The sequence below is a fragment of the Podarcis cretensis genome, assembly GCF_951804945.1.
Source record: "Podarcis cretensis genome assembly, chromosome: 7".
Lineage (NCBI taxonomy): Eukaryota > Metazoa > Chordata > Lepidosauria > Squamata > Lacertidae > Podarcis > Podarcis cretensis.
This window is the reverse complement of record NC_137176.1, coordinates 86126110-86135563: the sequence shown is the minus strand read 5'-3', so window position 1 is coordinate 86135563 and position 9454 is coordinate 86126110. Positions and strand designations below refer to the sequence as shown.

Sequence of the window (9454 nt, the reverse complement as noted above, 5' to 3'; positions counted from 1 at the left end):
ATGTGGAGGAGCGGGGACACAAACCCGGTTCACCAGATTATGAGACTACCGCTCTTAACCACTACACCACACTGGCCACTCCAGTGTGTCTACACTCCACTGGCCACCATTGGTCATGGTGGCTGGGACTAGGAATGCCAGAGAAATGGAAATGGGAGCAAAAATTGATGTCTGGAACGGCAGTCAATGCAGCAGATTTGAATAATAATCACTGTTGATACTTTCAGTCTGAAAATGATATGTAATTGATAATTCTCCCCCCAAAATTTTTTTGGGCGGTTTCATTTGCCTTTAAATCAATGGGGTGGGATAACATAATGATAGTGTAATTTGCGTAACTTAATTTCACCGCAGCAGACAGGGAGATAAATAACTTACTTTGGGGGTGGAATTGCAGTGGAACGGAAGTGGTGCTCCATGTGATGACTACAGGGTGGAATGGGGAATGATGTCTTCTTAACATCTGCACTTAGGGATGATGGGAGTTGGATTCCAACAACATCTGGAGGGGGACAGATTCCTGTTTGCTGTTTTACAGTGCCGGGGTGATACGAGAAATCTGCAGCAGAATCCAACTGTTACCAGCTCTCAGTGAATGCAAGGAATCCTCTGCTCTTCCCTCCAGAGGAACAATTATATAATAACTGTTAAATGGTACCATAATCTGGCAACTTGGGAGAACTGGAGTCCCTGGAGACACAGTCTCAACAACGCTGCTTGCCACATTATATGATACTCACCTGTTTTATTCCATCAGATTTCTCCTTTATAGCGTCTCTCCTCGTCTTGTTTTCAGTTTATGCTGCTTTTGAAAAAGATAAATTAATTTTTGGAAGTGCATTTCCCACATCTGAGCATTGATATAAAGAAGGGTGTTGGAGTCCATTGCAAGAGGAAGCTGCTGTATTTAGATTCAGTTTTGGTTTCTCTTATTTCCTCATTTTTCCAATCTTAAGCTGAGTTCTTCACATTAGTTTGCAATTAATAAAGAAAGTTCTCTTGAGAAATTATCAGCATTTTTGTCTGCAAATTTCTCCTAGCAGGCACATTCTTATACACAATTTTGCCTATTGTACACATTTTTTTGCAAAACAGTTTCCCTAATAAAATCTTTTTCTGTCATATTTTCTCTGATACATGCATACATATGCAAACTGTACCTTAGTATATGCATTTTTAGCTGGGGAACTGCATTGCAAAATACAGACACATGCCAATTTTGAAGGATGCCTTGTTTTTCAATTTGCTTGTTGTTTCAGGAAGTGTGAATTAGGTAAGGTCACCTTTAAAAGCAAAATGAATCAAATTCTCCCCCCACATCCCTATTCTGTGCACCACAAGGACTAATTTAGAACCCATCTTGGGGCATCCCAGTGCACGGAGCATCCATTGAAGTTTGCTGTGCAGTTTGGAATAGGAGCAGAGTTCTTGAAGCAAACCTCACAGAGGGCCAACTCCCTTCCTCCGTCACAGAAAGGCTTTCTGTAAATCACAACTGAGTCATGTTGGCAAAGGAATGTTGGAACGCCTCTCTCAGAGAGGCATCTATCACATGGTGCAACAGACGTCGTCAGTCTCCTCGGCTGTCAGTCTGGCATTTGTTGTCGGCACTAAATGTACTTTTGAAGTGTTTACTCTGCTTGCGTGGAAGGGAGAAAAATAGCCTTGGCTTGCACAATTGCCAGCATTCTGGTCAGAACAACAGGTAAACTTGGGTGAATTCCAACAATCCCCTTAAGGAGATTTCAAATAGCAATTGGGCTTTTAAAAAGAAATATAAAGGCTGATCGCCGACGAATTGATGCTTTTGCATTATGGTGCTGGAGGAGACTCTTGAGAGTCCCATGGACTGCAAGAAGATCAAACCTATCCATTCTGAAGGAAATCAGCCCTGAATGCTCCAGGACAGATCCTGAAGCTGAGGCTCCAAGACATTGGCCACCTCATGAGAAGGGAAGACTCCCTGGAAAAGACCCTGATGTTGGGAAAGATGGAGGGCACAAGGAGAAGGGGACGACAGAGGACGAGATGGTTGGATAGTGTTCGCGAAGCTACAAACATGATTTTGACCAAACTGCGGGAGGCAGTGGAAGACAGGAGTGCCGGGCATGCTCTGGTCCATGGGGTCACAAAGAGTCGGACATGACTAAACGACTAAACAACAACAACAGCAACATAAATGAGCTCTAGATCTCACCAATATTGCTGAATTCTTATGTTGAGAACAGAATTTCCTATATTCGCCAAAACTAACTGAGTCTTTTGCTCAGAGCTTCTAACTCCTTTGAGAGTTATTTATTGTTATTTATTAAATTTATATACAGTGGTACCTCAGGTTAAGTACTTAATTCGTTCCGGAGGTCCATTCTTAACCTGAAACTGTTCTTAACCTGAAGCACCACTTTAGGTAATGGGGCCTCCTGCTGCCGCCGTGCTGCCAGAGCACAATTTCTGTTCTCATCCTGAAGCAAAGTTCTTAACCTGAAGCACTATTTCTGGGTTAGCAGAGTCTGTAACCTGAAGCGTATGTAACCTGAAGCGTATGTAACCTGAGGTACCACTGTACTGCCCTTCATCCAAAGATCACAGGGTGGTCCACAACATAAAAACACAAACTGAGAAGACAAAATATACGCTCAAACAAAAATGAACCAATAACCCCCTCCCCCCTTCTGCAAACACATTTAAAAGGCCTATTTAAAGACTATTTAATCAGTTCAAGGCCTGGTTATAGGGAAGGTTTTTTGCCTGGCGCCAAAAGATAGGTAATGAAAGCACCAGCAGAGCCTCCTCAAGGAGAGCATTCCAGTGACAGGGAGCAGAAAAGGCCTTTCTTCACGTTGCTGCCTTCTGGGCCTGTCGTGGAAAGAGCACATGTAGAAGGGCATCAACTGATGATCTCAGGGTCCAGGTCAGTTCATACAGTTCCATATCATGAGAACGTAATGAAAGCGCTACTGGATCAGGCCAAAGACCCATTTAGTCCAGCATCCTGTTGCGATTCAAGGACCTGCCACCCACTTGGGGATAAGAAAGACACATGGACACAGTATATTAGGTTAATGGGCTAAAAAAAAGGCCTCAACTTTATTGATTACAGCATGTGAGAGGTATTGGCTTAGGCATTGGATAAAACAACAGAGCGTGACTCCACCCCCTCAGGGAGGGGTGAGTCTAACAAGGGTTAACTACCAGTGGGAGGAGCCTGTTGATGCAAATACAACTGAAATCTCCCCCGATGTCACCGGGGGTCGTTCCATGGCCCTAGCCACCAGCAAGGGCGTCGGACAAGATCCACGACTGCCGGATTCCTTTACCGGAATACCCATAAAGTGGAGGGGTAGGCGATGGCCACACCCTGCCCTCCAATACACAAACATATTCCAATGCCTAACCGCCAATACCCAAAAGTTGTGACGATTTGCTACGAGGTAGGCGGAAAACCAAGTGGCCGGTGCCAGTTTGCCAGTTGGATAAAAATTCCTACCAGGCCCCTTGGACAACCAAGGCGACCAACCACAGGTCCATAGCAAAGTCAAGAACCAAGCAATGAACTAAAGGGAGGATGGGTGGGCGATCCGATGAAAACTAGCAGCGGAATGAAAGGGAAGTGCTGCTGCGACCACGTTTGAGCTGCAAAACCCCGCCCCCAAGCTTCCACCTGATTGGTTGGCTACCTGGGGGTGTGGCGTGGCAGCCAGGCCAGCTGGGCAGGGGCTGCCAATGCACGAAACAGCTCCTGCTCACAACTCCTCCCCTCTGTAAGGAGGAGAGGCTTTCTCACAGTGACCAACCAGATTTATTAAATTCCTACCCAGCCCTTCTTCCCAAAGGAGCCCAGAGGCCAACAAGACCTCAGTGCTATGGCACTCTCCTTTTGGGATTTCCAAGTGACTGGTATTCAGAGGCATCTCACTGCCTCTTCCCACCCCTCTGCATCTGCCGCCTGAGGCAGCCACCTCCGTTTGCCTATTATTAGGGCTGGCCCTGAAGATATTTGGGAACACAGGGAAGCTTTGTTTGGAGAAAACAAAAGGAGCCTGTCTTCCTGCTCAGCCCATCCCCTGCTACCAAGGCATTCATGTCTGGCTCTTGTCCGTTCCCTGGTGACAATGCTATTCCTTCTTTGTTTTATATCTCTGCTGGGCTGGAATTGAATGTTGCTTGCTCCCTTTCCTATTACGTTTCCATTCAGTCTCCGAATATATTTAATTAATTAATTTATTTATTTTTAAAAAACACAAATCTGCCTCTCCTCTCTTTGTCCAGCATCCCAAAGGGGAAGCAAAGGGCAGGTTACTGTAAAAATGCCAACGCAGGAGCAAATAAAAGGCAAGTCTCGCTACCGTGTTGTGCCAAGAAGGGCACCAGCTCCTGAGGTGAGCATGAAAGGCACTTTCAAGAGAGCCTGTTCATGTGGCTGTCAGAGAACTGCGGGGTATAAAAGGGTTCGGGCTTTCATTTTTCTTCTTCTTCTCCCCTGATGCCTGCGAGTGCACGCTCCTAAAAGCAAACTACCATTTGATCTCGAAGCTAAAAATAACCATATACAGTGTAGGAGAAGATCCAATTTGTGGTTTACCCACATCCAATTTTTAGAAGCTTAGCCTCCTATTTTAAAGCTTATTTGGACCAGGCAGGGGCTTAGAGGTTAAGCTGGTGGATTGTGCATTTTATTCCCCAAAGCATTTTCCGGAAGGCTCAGGCTGATGCTGCAGGATGGAGCCCTGTGCAAGGAGCCTAAGGCCTACAGCAGCTTCTGAAGCACACACGACCTATCTTTGGTGTAGTAAAAATGGGTATTGGGCCAAAGATTGTGCCACAAACTGAAGATCTTGCAAAGAAAATAAAATTCAGTGTGATGAGAGTCGCAAGATTCCATTCATTTATTCAAAGAGTACCAAACTCTTTGGCATTCTCTAATCATTCTCTAATCATCATCATCATCATCATCATCATCATCATCATCATCATTAATTTATTTATACCCTGCCCATCTGGCTGGGCTTTTCCAGCCACTCTGGGTGGCTTCTAAAAAAATATTAAAATACTGTAATACATCAAACATTAAACAGGGCTGCCTTCAGATGTCTTCTAAAAGTCTGGTAGTTGTTGTTCTCTTTGACATCTGGTGGGAGGGTGTTCCACAGGGCAGGCGCCATTACTGAAAAGGCCCTCTGCCTGGTTCCCTGTAACTTGGCTTCTCGCAATGGGGGAACCGCCAGAAGGCCCTCGGCGCTGGACCTCAGTGTCCGGGGAGAACGATGGGGGTGGAGACGCTCCTTCAGGTATACTGGACCAAGGCCGTTTAGGGCTTTAAAGGTCAGCACCAACACTTTGAACTGTGCTCTGCCCCACCAGCCTCCGTCTGCCACTGGCCAGCTCTCACCTTCCTGCTTTCTTGCTTCTCCAGTCCAGGGGATGGCACCGCCTGACAGCTTCCTCCTCCTCTTCAACCCCAAGAGTTGCCTTTTTAGAACTCAGCAGGAGAGAGGAGGGGCAAAACTAGAATTAGCTTATCTGTCATTGACTCTGGCGCCACCTACTGTTGGCCTCCCACCCTACCCATCCCAATGGGCAACAGCCCAACACTGACCAGAGCAAGCCAGAGTGAGGGCTTAGGGGTGTCATTTGGCCTAGGTCTTAAGTTTAAATGGGACCTCATTACATTCAAACACATGGCAGAGGAGAGGTGGGATTCACACCGACACAGTCTCAGATTACTGGGGGGAAAACACTGGACAGGAGGGAATCCATGGGGAGGCAGGGACTTACAGTCTTGGCAACTGAGCCATTGAGCAAGACCTATCGGGGATGAGCTGCTATGATCACCAGGCCTGACATTCCACCAACTCTGTGCAAATCATATTCTTGCTAATAAAGGGTTAACCTCTTAGTTGCACAGTGTAGTTTACTGATGGCTTACTCCTGACATGTACAAAGCTAAAAATTGCATTTGTTGTCCTGCCCATATTTATCTCTGCCAGCCCCCATCAGTGGCACATGGCCCTCAAAAGGTTGCCCAGAATGGAATGTGGCCCTTAGTCCAAAAAAACATCCCCCACACCTATTTTCAATTAACACTATCTGATCGCCATACGCATTTGTCTGTATTTTTTTTATTGTGTTTTGTTTGTTTTGGGAATTGTTGTAATAATAATAATAATAATAATAATAATAATAATAATAATAATTTATTATTTGTACCCCGCCCATCTGGCTGGGTTTCCCCAGCCACTATGGGCGGCTTCCAACAAAGATGAAAAATACACTAAAATGTCACATATTAAAAACTTCCCTGAACAGGGCAGCCTTCAGATGTCTTCTGAATGTCAGGTAGTTGTTTATCGCTTTGACATCTGATGGGAGGGCATTCCACAGGGTGGGCGCCACTACCGAGAAGGCCCTCTGCCTGGTTCCCTGTAACTTGGCCTCTCGCAGTGAGGGAACCGCCAGAAGGCCCTCGGAGCTGGACCTCAGTGTCCGGGCAGAACGATGGGGGAGGAGACGCTCCTTCAGATATACTGGACCGAGGCTGTTTAGGGCTTTAAAGGTCAGCACCAACTCTTTGAATTGTGCTCGGAAACGTACTGGGAGCCAATGTAGGTCTTTCAAGACCGGTGTTATATGGTCTCGGCGGCCGCTCCCAGTCACCAGTCTAGCTGCCGCATTCTGGATTAGTTGTAGTTTCCGGGTCACCTTCAAAGGTAGCCCCACGTAGAGCACATTGCAGTAGTCCAAGCGGGAGATGACCAGAGCATGTACCACTCTGGCGAGACAGTCTGCAGGCAGATAGGGTCTCAGCCTACGTACCAGATGGAGCTGGTAAACAGCTGCCCTGGATACAGATTTGACCTGTGCCTCCATGGACAGCTGTGAGTCCAAAATGACTCCCAGGCTGCGCACCTGGTCCTTCAGGGGCACAGTTACCCCATTCAGGACCAGGGAATCCTCCACACCTGCCCGCCTCCTGTCCCCCCAAAACAGTACTTCTGTCTTGTCAGGATTCAACCTCAATCTGTTAGCCGCCATCCATCCTCCAACCGCTTCCAGACACTCACACAGGACCTTCACCGCCTTCACTGGTTCTGATTTAAAAGAGAGGTAGAGCTGGGTATCATCTGCATACTGATGAACACCCAGCCCAAACCTCCTGATGATCTCTCCCAGTGGCTGCATGTAAATGTTGAAAAGCATGGGAGATAGGACAGAGCCCTGAGGCACCCCACAAGTGAGAGCCCAGGGGTCTGAACACTCATCCCCCACTAACACTTTCTGAACACGGCCCAGGAGGAAGGAGCGGAACCACTGTATGACAGTGCCCCCAGCTCCCAGCCCCTCAAGACGGTCCAGAAGGATGTTATGGTCGATGGTATCAAACGCCGCTGAGAGATCCAGCAGAACTAGGAAACAGCTCTCACCTTTGTCCCTAGCCCGCCGGAGATCATCAACCAGTGCGACCAAGGCAGTTTCAGTCCCATGATGAGGCCTGAATCCCGACTGGAAGGGATCCAAATGGTCCGCTTCTTCCAGGCGTGACTGGAGTTGTTCAGCAACCACTCGCTCAATCACCTTGCCCAAGAATGGAAGGTTTGAGACTGGGCGATAATTGGCCATCGTGGCCGCATCTAAAGATGGTTTTTTAAGAAGCGGTTTAATAACCGCCTCTTTCAGCGGGTCTGGGAAGGCTCCCTCACGGAGGGAAGCATTCACCACTCCACGAAGCCCATCGCCCAGTCCTTCCCGGCTAGCTTTTATAAGCCAGGATGGGTGGTTGGCTTCACTCGTCCAAGCAGCCTGTCCACATCCTCGGAGGTAACAGATTGGAATTGATCCCACACAACTTGACCAGACAGGACTCTAGCACTCTCCCGCCCCAGCCCTGCTCCCACGGTGGAGTCTACTTCTTCCCGAATCTGAGCGATTTTATCTGCAAAAAAATTTGCAAAATCATTGCAGGAGAACATATGGCCCGTACTGGGCCCCAATGTTACAGGTGGTTCCGCTAAATTGTGAACCACCTGAAAGAGTCTCCTGCTGCTGTTTTCTGCAGATGCAATAGAGGCGGTGAAGAAAGTCTTCTTCGCCGTCGCTATCGCCACTTGGTAGGCTCGACGTTGAGCTCTAACCTGTGTCCGGTCAGATTCGGAATGAGTTATCCACCACCGGTGCTCTAGTCGTCTCAACGATTGTTTCATTGCCCTCAGATCCGTGGAAAACCATGGGGCTCTCCGGGCTCCATGCCCGGAGAGGGCGCTTCGGAGCCAAACAGTCAATAGCCCTGGTTAACTCCACATTCCAGCGGGCCACCAGGGAATTGGCTGAAAGGCCATCAACATGGGATAAAGCATCCCCTACCACTCTCTGGAAACCATTTGGATCCATTAAGTGGCGGGGGCGGACCATCCGAATCGGTCCGACCTCCCTGCAGAGGGGATGGGTCGCAGAGAAGTCCAGTTGCACCAGGAAGTGATCTGACCATGGCACTTCTTTCGTTTCACTTTTACTTAGTGTCAGATCACCAACATCCATAGAGGTAAACACCAGGTCCAAGGCATGTCCGCGGCTATGGGTTGGGCCAGACTTATTCAGGGACAGCCCCATGGAGGCCATGCTTTCCACGAAGTCCCGAGCGGCCCCTTGTAAGGTCGTGTCGGCATGGATGTTAAAATCCCCTAGGACAACCAAGCTAGGTGTCTCCAGGAGAACATCCGCCACGACCTGAAGCAGCTCGGGCAGGGAATCCTTGGTGCAGCGGGGAGGTCGGTACATCAAAAGGAATCCTGTACTGCCCCTATTGCCCAACTTCCAGAACATGCACTCGGAAAATTGGGTCTTCCCAATAGGACGCCTGGTGCAAACTAATGACTTCCTAAAAATCACTGCAACCCCCCCTCCCCGCCCACATGACCTGGGTTGCTGTGCGTAAGAGAAACCTGGTGGACAAGCAGCAGCAAGGACAGGCCCATCTGCTTCATCCAACCAAGTCTCTGTTACACATGCCAGGTCAAGTCCTCCTTCCATGATCAAGTCATGGATGGCAGTGGTCTTATGAATCATTGACCTGGCATTGCACAGCAGCACTTTCAGGTCATGTGGGTATCCCTTGCTGATTCTAGTATCCATCCGGTCAGGACCAGACCCGGAGGCAGGGATAGTCCTCAAACAACGACTAAACCTGCCTCCTCTGTAATGACATGGTCTGGTCTTAGCGTAACTCCTCCTCCTACCCGTGATCACTGAGATCGGTTGTCCCAGTGCATTCCCCCCTGTGAAACCTGTCCCAGCCATTTTGTTGGCTGGGACCAACTCCCCAGCAGCCCTGACCCCTCCCCTTAAGAACAAAATAACACCTTTAAAAAAACAACAACACCACAAATAAAACAATACAAACAAAAAACAATAAAAATTACAAAAAAACATAAAATCAAACAAATTCCCAGGCCCAATAAAC

The 9454-nt window shown here is 48.1% G+C and overlaps 1 protein-coding gene and 1 long non-coding RNA gene across 3 annotated transcripts in view; one reads left to right on the top strand and one right to left on the bottom strand.

Annotated features, from left to right (window-relative positions):
* The window catches only part of FAM135B (family with sequence similarity 135 member B), a 162504-nt gene that overhangs the window by 67509 nt on the left and 85541 nt on the right, over positions 1-9454 (top strand). The gene's annotated exons all lie outside the window — the stretch shown is intronic.
* On the bottom strand, positions 105-1855 carry LOC307220580. Of its 2 annotated transcripts, none has more exons than XR_013840946.1 (4): positions 1161-1855; positions 741-802; positions 379-559; positions 105-128 (listed from the first exon to the last, which is right to left on the bottom strand). It is a non-coding gene; the product is annotated as an uncharacterized lncRNA (long non-coding RNA). The 2 variants fall into 2 exon arrangements; XR_013840947.1 differs by having other exon boundaries at positions 379-502; positions 1161-1854.